The sequence below is a fragment of the Gracilinanus agilis genome, chromosome 3 (genome assembly GCF_016433145.1).
Source record: "Gracilinanus agilis isolate LMUSP501 chromosome 3, AgileGrace, whole genome shotgun sequence".
Taxonomy (NCBI): Eukaryota; Metazoa; Chordata; class Mammalia; order Didelphimorphia; family Didelphidae; genus Gracilinanus; species Gracilinanus agilis.
In genome coordinates this window covers 412,508,005-412,522,336 of record NC_058132.1, presented here as the reverse complement: position 1 = coordinate 412,522,336, position 14,332 = coordinate 412,508,005, and positions in this window count along the sequence as shown.

Sequence of the window (14,332 nt, the reverse complement as noted above, 5' to 3'; positions counted from 1 at the left end):
CAGAAGAGTGGTGAGGGCTAGGCAATGGGGGTTAAGTGATTTCAATGCATCATGGTGAGTTAAATCTCCCTGGAGGCTGAATCTGAGAAACTTCTGGACTGAAGAGCTCTCTCTCAACCTAGGATTATTTATTTGTCATGGATCCATCTTCTTGGAGGTAGGACACAAGACCTTGGCAGTCAGGAGCATGACGGCAAAGCTCATAAATATCTTGTCTTGAGACACAAGTAAGGACAATTTGGGGGGAGAGTTGAAGGGCAGGTTGAAGACTACACAGAATAGGTGGATTTCTTATTAACATGAGGAGTCTGAGGGGAAGAGGAAGTAGAGGGGAATCAGGACCCACTCTCCACCTTTTCCCATTCCAGTACTGGAAAGCTTTAATTCAGCCAGAGGGAATATGATGTCTCTGGGTGCTGATTACCCCCTCCTCCCCAATGTATGTAGTGGGAGACATCAATAAAATTCCTTCATTGGTTCTGACTTCAAAGGAGAGGACCTTTAATTTTCTAGTCCTGTTTTCTTGCATTGATTAGATTTATAAAAGACTGGAGTAACAGCCACAACAACTTTATCCAGCCCTCTTTAGTTCACTATAAGCCACCAGGTGCCATCTGACTTCCTTATGGACTATCTGAGGTTCTTTTGTAAAAGGAATTGTGATAGTAAAACACTCTGGATTCCATCACTATCACTAGGGAGAAAAATTTTCATCTTCATGAGATCCAGAATTGTTTCATATAAACTACATGGGATACTTTGAGTAATTTAGAAATTATCCAATTTACCTAATCCAGAAGAGATTGCTTCATTGTCATTTGTTTAATAGTCTGCCCTCCAATCTCTACCTATTCCCTTCCACACACTTGAGTACTTTAATGATGATTTATATAATATTATGTCCTCTGGAGTGATATTAGCCTGGCTGTTGCTGAACAGCAACCCCTTATATCAAAGTGGGGTTGAGGCATTAAAATATGTCTTAGACTTGGGTAAGTGGGACTTAAGACCCTTATTGCTCTAGTGCTAGATGTGGCAGTAAAATTTTATGACCACTTTTCTAGTAATAAGGTAATAGGTAAGTCAACTATCAATTGACTCCTTATCAGTACTCTTTTTTCAAGTACCACCCTAAAAGTTTCCTATGGTACTGGCATTGCCACCTCAGCTTATTTCTCAGGTCAATGAGTACCATGCCTACTTTTGCCCGTATCATCACTATAACAATCCTGATCTGCTCAAATTTAGTTGATTTGCCCACACTCATATGGTGACAATGAGAGGAGGCCTACAGTGAAAGACTGATGTTTTTTGGGGGGGATCTCTGCCCAGAAGTTGGGATCTAATTGCTCCCAAGGAAGGCTGGTCATAGGTCTTGAGGTTTCTAGCAGTGGTACAGTGTTGATAGACATACCAAATATGTTTTTTAAAAAATTTATCACCTTCTTTGCAATCTTTTATCAAGGAACCAGTTACAATAAGAAATCATAATTATTGGACCAGCTATGCACAGTTCTCCCTCTTAGCCCTCTAAAATGGAACAGAGAATGGTTTCTATTTGGCACTTCTAACTCATTGAACTAAAAGTAATTCTTTAAGCTCCCTAGGTGATGAAACTCTACTGTAATCAAGATCTCTAAATTGGCTCCATTGGACCATACCCTCAAAAAATCATTGTTCTAATGACTAAAGTTAATCTCTTTCTGTTACCTCTCAAATTCCATGGTGTGAAATCCTGCCCACTCTTTTACCCTCTCCTGGAGATGATAATACAATTAGCTGGAGCCTGTCTTTCTACTGAAGCAGTTTCTTAGTTCTCATCTTCACTCTATCTTATTTTCTTTTCCTTTATATCTTTGATATCAGTGGGACTTACACTGTCCTGTGAGACCTCTGTTTCAGAGACTCTAGTTCCCACCAGTTCTTAGAGCCCATGAGTTCTGATTGGTGTCACCCTCTTAATTCTAGTGCTTTCTTTCTATTAATTATTTTTTATTTATCCTATATATAGCTTGCTTTGCATATATGTTTGCATGTTGCCTCTTCAATTAGATTGTAAACTCCCTAAAGGCAGGGACTTCTTTTTTTTATTTTAAACCTCTTTTTTTGTAACCTCAGGGCTTAGCACAGTGCCCAGCACATAGAAGATGCTTAATAAATGTTGATTGATTGATTGATTGCAGTTAAGAGAACCATCACCTGCCTTCTCTGTCTTTGTAGATATGTTCTTTAAAAGCCAAGATCTGTGTCTTTTGTTACTGAATGCACTCGACCAATTTATTTTAGTTTTCTTTGTGGTATCAATTCTATGTATCTAGGCCTTTTACCAACAACAATGACTATTCATTTTGGTGTTGTTTTTACATTTTCATCATCCTTCCCTCATTTCAGTCATGACCATGTCAGTTCAAAATGTTGGTGGCCTGTCCTGCCTCAGGAGAATCTGATAGTTTGGGTACAAAATGGGCACGAGACATGAATAGGAAATTTTCAGGTAAAGAAATCAAAAGTATCAATAAGTACATGAGAAAGTGTTCTAAATCTCTAATAATTAGAGAAAATCAAATCAAAACAACTCTGAGGTATCACCTCACACCTAGCAGATTGGCTAAAATGAAAGAAGGGGAGAGTAATGAATGCTGGAGGGGATGTGGCAAAATTAGGACATTAATGCATTGCTGGTGGAGTTGTGAACTGATCTAACCATTCTGGCTGGCAATTTGGAAGTATGTTTAAAGGGCTATAAAAGAATGCCTGCCCTTTGATCCAGCCATACCATTGTTGGGTTTGTACCCCAAAGAGATCATAGATAAACAGACTTGTACGAAAATATTTATAGCTGCGCCTTTTGTAGTGGCAACAAACTGGAAATTGAGGGTATGCCCTTCAAATGGGGAATGGTTGAACAAATTGTGGTATATGCGGGTGATGGAATACTATTGTGCTCAAAGGAATAATAAACTAGAGGAGTTCCAGGTGAACTGGAAAGACCTCCAGGAACTGATGCAGAATGAAAGGAGCAGAGCCAGAAGAACACTGTACACAGAGACTGATATACTGTGGTAAAATTGAATGTAATACCAGCTGTGTGACCCTGGGCAAGTCACTTGACCCCCATTGCCCACCCTTACCAATCTTCCACCTATGAGACAATACACCGAAGTACAAGGGTTTATAAAAAAAAAATTGAATGTAATGGACGTCTGTACCAGCAGCAATGCAATGACACAGGGCAGTTCTGAGGAACTTATGGTAAAGAACGCTACCCACATTCAGAGGAAGAACTGCAGGAGAGGAAACATAGAAGAAAAACAACTGCTTGAACACATGGGTTGAGGAGGACATGATTGGGGATGTAGACTCGAAACTACCACACCAATGCAACTATCAACAATTTAGAAATAGGTCTTGATCAATGACACATGTTAAAACCAGTGGAAATGTGCATCGGCCATGGGTGGGGGGAATGTGGGGGGTGAAGGGGAAAGTAGGAGCATGAATCATGTAACCATGTTAAAAATGAATATTAATAAACGTTTTAAAAAATAAATAGGCAACCAAAGGCAGATTTAGAGATTTAGAGATAGCATGGAAAGGATACTCATAAGAGATATAATTCTGGTTCAAGCAGATGCTTTCGTTTTTGTCTCTATATAGAAACTCTTCTGGTCAGCAGGGCAGAATATGATTATTTTTAGAGATGGGATATTTGTCAAGTCTGAAGGGCACTGACTTCGTGGACTGTGTTCTTTCCTACCATTAGACCACTAGGAATTTGGGTCAGTGGTGAAAGCCTTAGTCCTTGAGGCTAATTGAATCTTAAGGTTTTTAATCTTAAATTGAATCTTAAAGATTTTTAATATCTTTAAAGGTATTGACTGGATCTAGCCTGAGTTGAGTAGGGCCCCAGGAAAAGCTAGCCCAGACCATTTGGCAAGGTGGCTGGAAAATACTGTTTCAATCCCCAGCTGCCCTTGTGATTGCTGAGACCAATACAAAGTATGTTGTTTTCCCCTCTTAGAATTCAAGTGACTTAAATATTGGCATACTTTTGTATTTAAATAACTAGCTTGGCACATAGTATGCATTTGATAAATGCTATTTTATTCATCCATCATCTCCTTATTATCACGCTTAGATCATACTTCTAGTCTCAGATCAGGGTAGTTATGGATAGAACACTGATCCACAAAGACCTGAGTTGAAATCCAGTCTCAGAACTTTCTAATTGTGTGACCCTAAGCAAGTCACTTAAACTCAGTCTGCCAAAGTTTCCTTCACTGTAAAATAGGGGTAAGAGTGTCTTTCTATTATGACCAGATAAGATAATATTTATGAAATGCTTGGTACAGTGCTTGGCACATAGTAGGTGCTTAATAATGGCTTGCTGTCTTCCATTTTCACCTTTCCCTTCCATGAGCAGTTTCTAGACTTGAACACATAGAGAAATGCGAAGGAAGTATCTGCCTTGAAGGTTAAAGCTATGTAAATAAGCACATTTATTTAGAAAGGGATTAAAACTGGATAGTTAAATGACTTTACATTTCAGACTCAAAGTTATGTGGTGTTTGAGTATAATTTTCTATTCTTGCTTGACATCAATTACAGAATAACAGAAAGTCAGGATGCAGTGGAAAGGGTAAATGGTGTTTATTCATGGAACAAGAGTAACTAAGTCAAGAAGCTCTGTGAATGGTACTGGTAGACCATGTCAAGTCTATCCCAACCAATTCAATTCAGGATTGTTTGGCTAGTAGAATCATCTGGCAAAAAGTCTATTTTGAGAGGCACTAGAGTTTCTTCTGTAAAAACAAAGTCTGAACCCTGGAAGATCTTGGCTAATTTTTGTCCCCAGCTGAACCTTGTGATAACTTCAGAAGGGAAGACTCAGTGGCAAATAATTTATGCCCTACGATGGACTGGAAATAATTGATATAGAAGCTGCATTACTTTGGAATGCATTAGGTGTACAGGACAAAAACCCCTTTGTTTTCCACTGAGTTAGCCACTCCATTAAAGAATCATATTTTTATTGTCTCAACAAGTTTCAGACTGAGAAAGTAATGTTTGAATTTTTACCAGCTGTAATATAATTGGGATGATATCAAGTTAATGAGCTAGATGGGGAAATGGTAAGCTCTTAAAGAAAACTTTGCTCTTCCTATTATCCTTTCTCCTAGTCTAACAATATATGTGTGTGCTTCTTGTAGTATATTTGGTAGAAGGTGTTGACCTGAGGAAAACTACTTATTCCCTGCTGTATGGCCCCCACCCTGGAATAAGTTTTGCCTCTTCATTTCCATCTCTATAACTTTCCTCTTTATCCAGTGTCCTCAATACATTGAGTGATATGGAGTTTGTGCTTCCATAATCTTTCCAGGAAAAGAAAAATTAGAAAGGGCCATCTTACCTATCAGACAAAGCCCCTATCAAGCTTCTTGACTCTGTGATCAGGTCTGAATTAATTTGATATCTTTCCTGTTTGGAATGAGTTTAAGAATATATTTTCAATAATAATTTTTTTGATTCATATGATCCTCCCCCAGCAATGTTCTGCAACTATTTCCTTTATTTTAAAACACTTACCTTTCATCTTAGAATCAATACTTTGTATTGGTTCCAAAGCAGAAGGGTGGCAAGGACTAGGTAATGGGATATAAGTGACTTGCCAAAGGACAGCTAGAAAGTATTTGAGGTCACATTTGAACCCAGAACTTTCCATCTCAAGTCCTTACTCTCAATCTACTGAGCCACTTATCTGCTTCCTTCTCAACTATTTTAAAAAAGAACTTCTGTATAGCTAATCATACAGATCAATGATGCCTTGGGATTAACTACATGCAGTTTTATCCGTTGTCTTGAAGAGACTAGATGAACAGCAATGCAAAATGCAAACTTCAAAATAAACTTCAGAATGAGTCCTCAATCTCCCTGGCAGATGAAGGGAAGAAAAAGGAACATAGATATTTCCATCTCTGGTCTTGATAAGCAAATTATCCCCAAACCTCAGAACCTTGAGTCTGAAACACAAATTTTCTTTACTATTGTAATTCCTTTCTAAAGAAACATACTTATTTAAATTTCCTTAGCCTTTAGGACAGATCCTTTTTCTCATTGTGGTCAGCTGTAGATGCTGTCCAGCAAGTGAAAAGTAGAAGTAGAAGGCCGCAAGCCATTAATAAGTACCTACTATGTGTCAGGCACTGTGCCAAGAATTTTATAAATATTATTTCATCTGATCCTCATAGGTAGGTCCTATTATATTCATTTTACAGTTGAGGAAACTGAGGCCGACCAAAGTTAAGCAACCTGTCCAAAGTCACATAGCTATAATCTCTCTTCCTCCAGGGGGTTCCTATATATTCTTATCTCTTTCCTCCTCAGTTGTGGTAGTGGTTAAAGTAACAACAGCCTTAGTGATAGCACTAGACCTCAGGATTCCACATCTCTCTCTCTACTCAGCCCCCACTTTGTGTCACTCCTCAGGAAGTCAATATTTCCTTAGTCTCCATTCTTTTCTCTCACATGATATATATCTTCCTTTTCCTTCTGCATTAGATAAGGGGAGAAAAAACCTATTTTTTTCCTTCAAAACATTATCAAACAGCCTTGAAGTTACTAGAGTTCAGATGGGCGATAACTCATAATCAGAATCCTCTGCTTTCAGTGAGCATTGTTTTCAGTGATCAGTTACAATCATCCATTTACTCAGTGGGTCTCAGCAGGGCTATTCAGGTGTAAGCAGTGCTGGGAATTGCTTCCATGGTTTGATTTGTATCATTAAAATCTCCTTATTGAACCCAAATTTATTCTTCTAAGCTTAGTACGATGTATACAATTCTTATAACAACAAAAATACTCCTTTGTGGTTGTGATATCCTTTGCAAATCCAAGCAACAGAATTATTTCAGAGAGAACTACTAAAATGCACGTGTTCTCTGGGCACAGTGGATAAAGTGACTGATCTAAAGTCAGGAAGACCTGAGTTCAAATTTGGCTGTAGATACTTACTAGCTGTGTGACCTTCAGAAAGTCACTTAATCCTGTTTGCATTAGTTTCCTCATTTTTAAAATGAGCTGGAGAAGGAAATAGTAAACTACTTCAATATCTTTGCCAAGAAAATCCCAAATGGAATCATGAAGATCTGACTAAACAACAAATTTTAAAGGAGTGTAAATGGGTTTTGACAATTGTGGAAAAGGGAATGTTGAAAAGAATAAGGGCAAATATGTTGTATTTCATAATCTTGCACAGCACAAAACCTTTATAAATCTCCTACTTTGAGCTTTTGGTGAGCTACTTTAGATCCACTGTCTTACTCAGGAGAAAGAGACTTGAAGGGCCATATAACCAGACTGGTAGTTTATCATACTGTTAAGGGATTCCTATGCTTTACATTCCTGTGCCATCCAAGATTGATTTATATTCAGCCTAGGAAAGGATTTAATTTGAACTTTTCCATCTTTGTGCAGTGGTTTGAGAATTAAGAGTTGATTAGAAGTAATTTTTGCTATAATAGAAATTTTCACCTTCTTATAAATGAGTAAAATTATCTTTTATAAATCTGGAAGCTTTTCAGAGTTTATTAGACATGCCTTTCTGTTTCTCAGTTAAGTTAAATGGAAGTCTGCTTTGATGGACCAGGGTATATGAACCATTGCATTCAAATAAACAAAACAAAAAAATAGTCTTACTTCCCAGGGTATGGTTATTATGTAACACTTGTTTACTAGTATTCAAGATATAGGGATGATTGTCTCAGGTAGGAATAATTTTGTTTACTTGTTTTAGAAATAGCCTAAAGTATGTCTGTGGGCTCTTTGTTCAGTATGATAGTTGAGTCCTGAATGTGTTTACTATCAGGGTTGTAGGATTTTAGACATTAGCAGGACCTCAGGTATTATTTAGTCTCTTTTCATTTAATGAATGAAGAAACTGGAACCTTTAGCAATTTTGTCCAAAATTACACAAGTAGCAAGTGGCAAAGTATGAATTTGATTTTGGATTTGGATTTGGAGTCTCTGGATTTCATGTCTTGCATCCCATGATGCTTACTCAATGGCATATAAACAGTATTGCAATTATATGGAGGATTGAAAGTGTCAGTAGAGGAATTTTCTCTTGAAATAGTTCCACCAAGCTCTCTTTTGAACACTTCTTCATCCTTTTTGGGGTAAAGATTCCCAGATTTAACTTGGGTTTATGTGAATCCAGTGTACTCTGTATACCAAAGGGTATATAGGAACAAATTAGCATATAGAGAAATAATGAAACTCCACAAACTGGACAAGATAACAAGAACAAAAGCACAAATATTTCCCCCTACACTTAAAGGCATACTCCCCTCTATACCACTTTGAACCCTGAGAAGAATGGACTCAAGCTCTTCTACATAACTTTCTTCCCACGAACTTTACTTCCAAAGGTAACATGTTTTAGGAATACAAGGGTTGAGTCTTTACTAGTACTGGGCTTGGTCAAGTAGCTAGATTTTAAACTAACTCAGGCTTTGTTTGATCATCAACTGATTTACTGGAGTACTTCCTCAAAGAAGAAAGTATATGTCTAAAATTTAAACTAAATAATAGTTAAACAAAATGTGAGATAAGAAATCTGGCTGGCTTCTTGAAAATTCTCCCTTAGACTTCAGCTCCTTGTTTTTTTTATCTATCTTTGTAGTTTTAGAAACTCAGACATTAGTAGCCATCTCTAATCTCCTAATCCAAAGGCAGGAAGATAGAATCACTAGTAGGACCTTGCAGTCTTGGTTCTATGCCATTTTAGAGAGGACTTGAGTTCCTTCCCCCAACCCATGAGCACATATCAATTCATCCTTTTTCTCTAATGTCAACTAGGAAGAAAAGGGCCAAAGCCAGAGCCTGGGTTAATTAATGTTTTCAGAATGTATTCCAGTTCCAGTTCAACACTCAGGCAACAGGCTGTTCATCACATGGTTATCACACCAGTTAGAGAATGTCTGCACATGCTCTAAATTCCATATAGGAATTGTTTCAGCTGAGCACACAGTGCATTCTCATCTTCCTCCTTCCCCCTACAGAGATAATTTCTTAATCTCAGATTTTTTATCTAATATTTTGTTTGACTATTTATTTAATTTAGATTTTAGATATATGCTTTTTTCTTCGAGGAAGTACTCCAATGAATCAGTTGGTGACCAGACAATGCTTGAGTTGGTTTAAAATTTAAAATGTTTGATGTCTTAAAAAATCAAATTAGAATGTTCTGACTTTTTTATTGTTTTTTACTTATTCTGATCCTGTTGCTTATTTGTTGTGGGATACTTTCAATTTACATTGATCAAATGCCAAATCTTGAAGGGTTAGAGAAGTTATTATTATTATTGTTCTGTTATTCCAGGAATAATTACTGGGCATACAAAATGTAAAGGAAGGAGAGCACTACTTTCCCCCCAATACTACATTGCCATTCAATGTCTGGCCAGCCAATGATGCTTTAATTGTTCTATCATACTGATTGGTCTGATGGTAACTGTCATTTTAGTCATTCATTGAGAGGCAATTAATTCAACAATGTTGGAATATGCTAGCTCTTTTCTTCTGCCTCTCTTCCCTATGTTGATTCCATAAAGGAAGGCAGTAAAAGATAAGACATCCAGATATCTATTGTTTTGGAAATACAGGCATTTAGGATTTTCCTGGCTGCTATTTGAAGTCTCCTTTATAGAGAGAATTAAAGCTATCAGTAATGTACCTCTTTATGTTTCTCCTTTCCATTTCCTTTGAACTTCCCAACATCCTTACCTACTCTGTTTCAATCTCCAAGGAATGAATCCTCACCAGTGCTGGTGTTCTTAGTACCACCCTCTTCTATTTTGTCCTGGTCTTTCCTTTAGCTATCATTCCTGCATCTTTCTCGTCTCACTGTAATGAGTAGGTGGGTCAGGGGCCTTATGCTGGTAATAAGGCTAGCAGGAGGATGGTGCTGGTTGTAAGGATGGAGTGAGCTGTACCTGGGCTGGGCTTGAAACTTGTTTATAAATGTAACAAGGATCCAACCCAGGTAACTGAGTGTCCAGAGAAACCTCACTACTTAGCACCAGGCTCCTTTAAGATATCAGGTAACCGGCCCCTTCCCTGCTGAAGAAGCAGCTTCCTATTGGTTAATGGCAGGCTGACAGGAAGTGGATGTTGAACTTCCTACCCTTCAGCAATGGAGTTTGTTCCAGCCCAAACTGCTCAGAACCCTTCCTGTTGCCTGTTCTCCTTGGCCTTAGATGGTAGGCTAATAAACACAGAATTCTCTGGTTAAGGCTAAGGGGTTTATTGATAACAGAGTAAGGGAACAAGGCAGTGGAAAGAGGGCTAGGAAATACTAAATGATCTAAGGAGAAAGATTATCTGACTAATGGTTGCTATGGATCCTATCTGGATGGTCTTCTGCTGACCCAGGGCAATTAGCCCTGGGTCAGAGTGATGTGGTCTCTGATTGATAAATAAAGTTGTTCTTGGACTAAATTTTGCCAGTGATGATAATAATATTATTGAGTTGCTCTAGAATATAGGTCTTAAACCCTACTCTATTCTAGGACTAGCTACCCACGTTCTCACTCCCTCCACCTGGGGCCCAAGAGGTGGGTAAGGGGTAAGTGAGTGGTCAGGGTGAAGTCAGGTAAGAACAGAACCCAGCCCTGAGTCTCCAGGGCTTTTTATACCCTTGGTCCCACTGGCAGTTGATGTTTGCCCTGTGGCTCATGCCACCTTCAACATTCCATCCAGGGCAACTGACAGGTTGCTCTAAGCCAACATGGCAAGGTTAAAAATCCTATATTACACCACAAATCTATCCCTCTCTGACCATTTCTGTAAGGAATGGATGCTATTTTTTTGTCAAAGGCACTTTCTGCATCTATTGTAAATATATGATTGTTGTGGTTTTGTAATTAAGACGATCAATTACACTTATAGTTTTCCTAATATTGAACGAGCCTTGTGTCACTGGTATAAATCCAATGTGGTCATAGTGTTTAATCCTTGTGGTTGCTACAGTCCCCTTGTTAATATTTTATTTATTTTTTTGCATCATTACTCATTAGGGATATGGGTCTGTATATGTTTTTTTCTCCTTCTGACTCTTCCTAGTTTAAATACTAAATAATTTCAACTTCATCTGTAAAATGAGAATATTGGGCAAGTTGGTCCAGTTCTCTGATCTTATGTTGTTATAGAATGTTATAGAATATCTTTTGACATTCTATATCAATATCTCTGATATTATGATCCCCCAAACCTACAACCTCTGAGATTCTGCCTAATCTTGGAATCTAGTATTGTAATACTGGCTCATTGGATTCACTCAAAGAAAGAGAGCAAAAAATTTATGGTATGAATTGCATATAGAGAACATCTTTTAAGTATTTGGTCCAATAATTCAACATGAGATTCTACTACATTCAGACCTCTTGAAACATGTTGGTTATAATTTTGTATGACCAATTTTTGCATAATGTAAAATTATTTTGCATAGTCAATCAGTTGATCAATAATCTGTGCATATGTTGGTTTTTTTAAAATTAGATAATGAGTTCCCTGAGGGTAAGGACTATTTTTTGCCTCTTGTATCCCTAGACATTAGCAAAGTACTTGGTACATAGTTTATCATTTTTATTTGTTTAAAATGACTTCTTGATTTATAGTTAATTTAATAAATGTTTATTGATTGACTGAAGGACACTTTCATTTCCTATTTTTCAAGTAGCTTTTGTAGTATCAGAATAAATTATTCTTTAAATCTCTGTTAGAATCCATCTGTAAGTCCATTCATCTGGACCCAGAGTTTTTTTTTTTTTTGGAGAACATTTATAGCTTGTTCAATCTATTTTTCTGACATGCTATTTAGTTTTCCATTTCTTATTCTATTAATTTAGACATTTCATAGTTTCCTTTCCTTTTTAAAAATCAAACTAACTAAAGATTTATCTCTTTTATTTAAGATGATTTCTAGCTTTATTTGTTAATTTATTACATTTTTTTGCTTTCAATTTTGTTAATATTTTATTTGATTTTCAGGATCTATATTGTTAAAAAGTGAGACTGGGGAGAGAGGACTCACACCCACACTGACCTCTGTGTGGGTGCTACTAATAGAATATGCCTCTCCCCACCTGACAGGCTCTGCTGGACTAAGCCTGCCAAGCTGTCTCCTTTCAACAGTTGCCCAGGCAGGGAACCACTGAGAAGTTGTGTGTGTTGTCAGCTTCTCTAGTTTCTCGACCTGGGATTAGTTTGAATGTTGATATGGGCTATTAATGTGCTGATTGGATAACGCTATGAGTCTGACTATGTGACTATCTTCCCTTTCCTAATGGCTTAGATATATTCACCACTCAGGAAAGGTACTTCAATCTTTGATTTGGTATCAAACAACTGTATTTAATTCTGACTTAACAGGGTTAGGAACAAGGTAAAGGACAGAGGATCTGGGAATGCTATTGCTAATTATCTAAGGAGATGATCAAAGCTATAGAGGTTGCTGGATCAGATAGAGGCTGGAGATTTTTCACCCTCTCACTAACTCTGGCTTGACTTGGCTAGAGCCAAGCCAAAGAGTAGGGAAGGCTGTTGATGATCTTCCTGAATAACAGTGGTTCTGCTCTCTCTCAGCTCTACTTATGGTAGATATAATAGCTATCTAGGTCTCTCAGGCAAGAAAGTTGACTTGCAGATAAAGGGCTTACCCTCCCTCTCTTGAACCTCCCGCCACCCAAGATTGCTCCAGAATGAGCTGTTTTGTGCTGTGCATGATGGGTATTTAAAGAATTGGCTCCAACTGACTTTTGGCCCTGGCTCATGGCACCTGGGTCCATTCCGAGGTCTCCAACTGATGATCTTTTCACTTAAAGTGGTATCCATCTTGTTCCAGAAATTCATTATAACACTATTTTGTTGTTTATTGGGGTTTTCAATTTTTTGGTTTTCTAAAATTTTTTAGGTTCATGCTCAAGTCATTGGTTTTGTTTCTTCTTTAATTGATGAAAGTATTTGAAAATTTATACTTTTCTCTAGGTATTGCTTTGGATTCATCCTCCAAATTGTGTATATCATCTTATTGCTTTCATTTTCCTTAAGGAAATTATGAATAGTGGTTATGATTTATTATTAAATGTATCATATATTATGTTATCAAATACCATTCACATTTATTAAATAAACCTATATTTATATAATGTAATATATAACATGTATAATATTTGTATAGTAATTAAATGACATTATAGTAAAGATGGTTTCAGGTAATTAATGGATGTATGTCCCCAGGCAACTTCCTTAACTTTTGTTTGCCTTAATTTCCTCAAAAAAATAAGGACAATTATAGTACCTATCTTGAAGGGTTGTGAAGATAAAACGAGATAATTTGTGTAATACAGTGCCTAGAACACACTAGAAGCTATTTTATTTATTTTTTTCCATTTTTAAATAAATATACATTTATTCCATTCCTCCTTTCTCCATTTTTCCCACCCATTCTTTTGGATTAAGGTATTTATACTTCAAAGATTTTTAATTATGTGTGTAGTACTCTTAACCAGTTCAGATGAAAGTGAAATTCAAGTGATACTCATTCCTCTCTACTCTTTCCATTAATATGGATTTTTACTTGATTATCTAAGTGTACCTCTTCCTCCTTCTTTCCCTAATGTATCTTTTCCTCCCTTTTTTTCATTATCAAAGCATAATGATATGACTTCCATGCCCTCCTAAAATTGACACATGCTGACAATATGGTCTTTAGGGAACCTTTGTATTATCTACCTTTCCCATTAGAATGTAAACACTCTATCCTTTTTGAGTCACTTCTGATTACTCACATTACCTTTTTATATTTCTTTTAATTTCTGCATTTGTGTTTCAGAGTTTTTATGCAGCTTTGGTATTTTTATTATGAATGCTTGGAAGTCTTCTATCTCGTCAAAGGTCTATTTTTTCCCCTTGTGGAATTAGACTTAGTTTTACTGTTTAAGTTATTCTTTGTAACCCTATACTGTATTCTAAGCATTATGCTCCTTTATTTTAGTGGCTGCTAAATCTTTTGTGATCCTGTCTGTGGATTCTTGATTCTTGAATTCTTTCTGAATGTTTGTGGTATTAATTCTTTGATCTAGATTCTCTGGTACCCTGTCATCTTAGCTGATCTCTATACACATTTTAAAAAATAGTTTTTATTAAACCAAAATTCTTTTCCTGTTCCTTACAGGCATCAAAATGTTAATCTATGGCAGAGACAAAGATTTTCATCCTTTGCCAATTGAATTCTTTTTTATGCAAGAATATTTTGTTTCTTTCAGCATTAAAC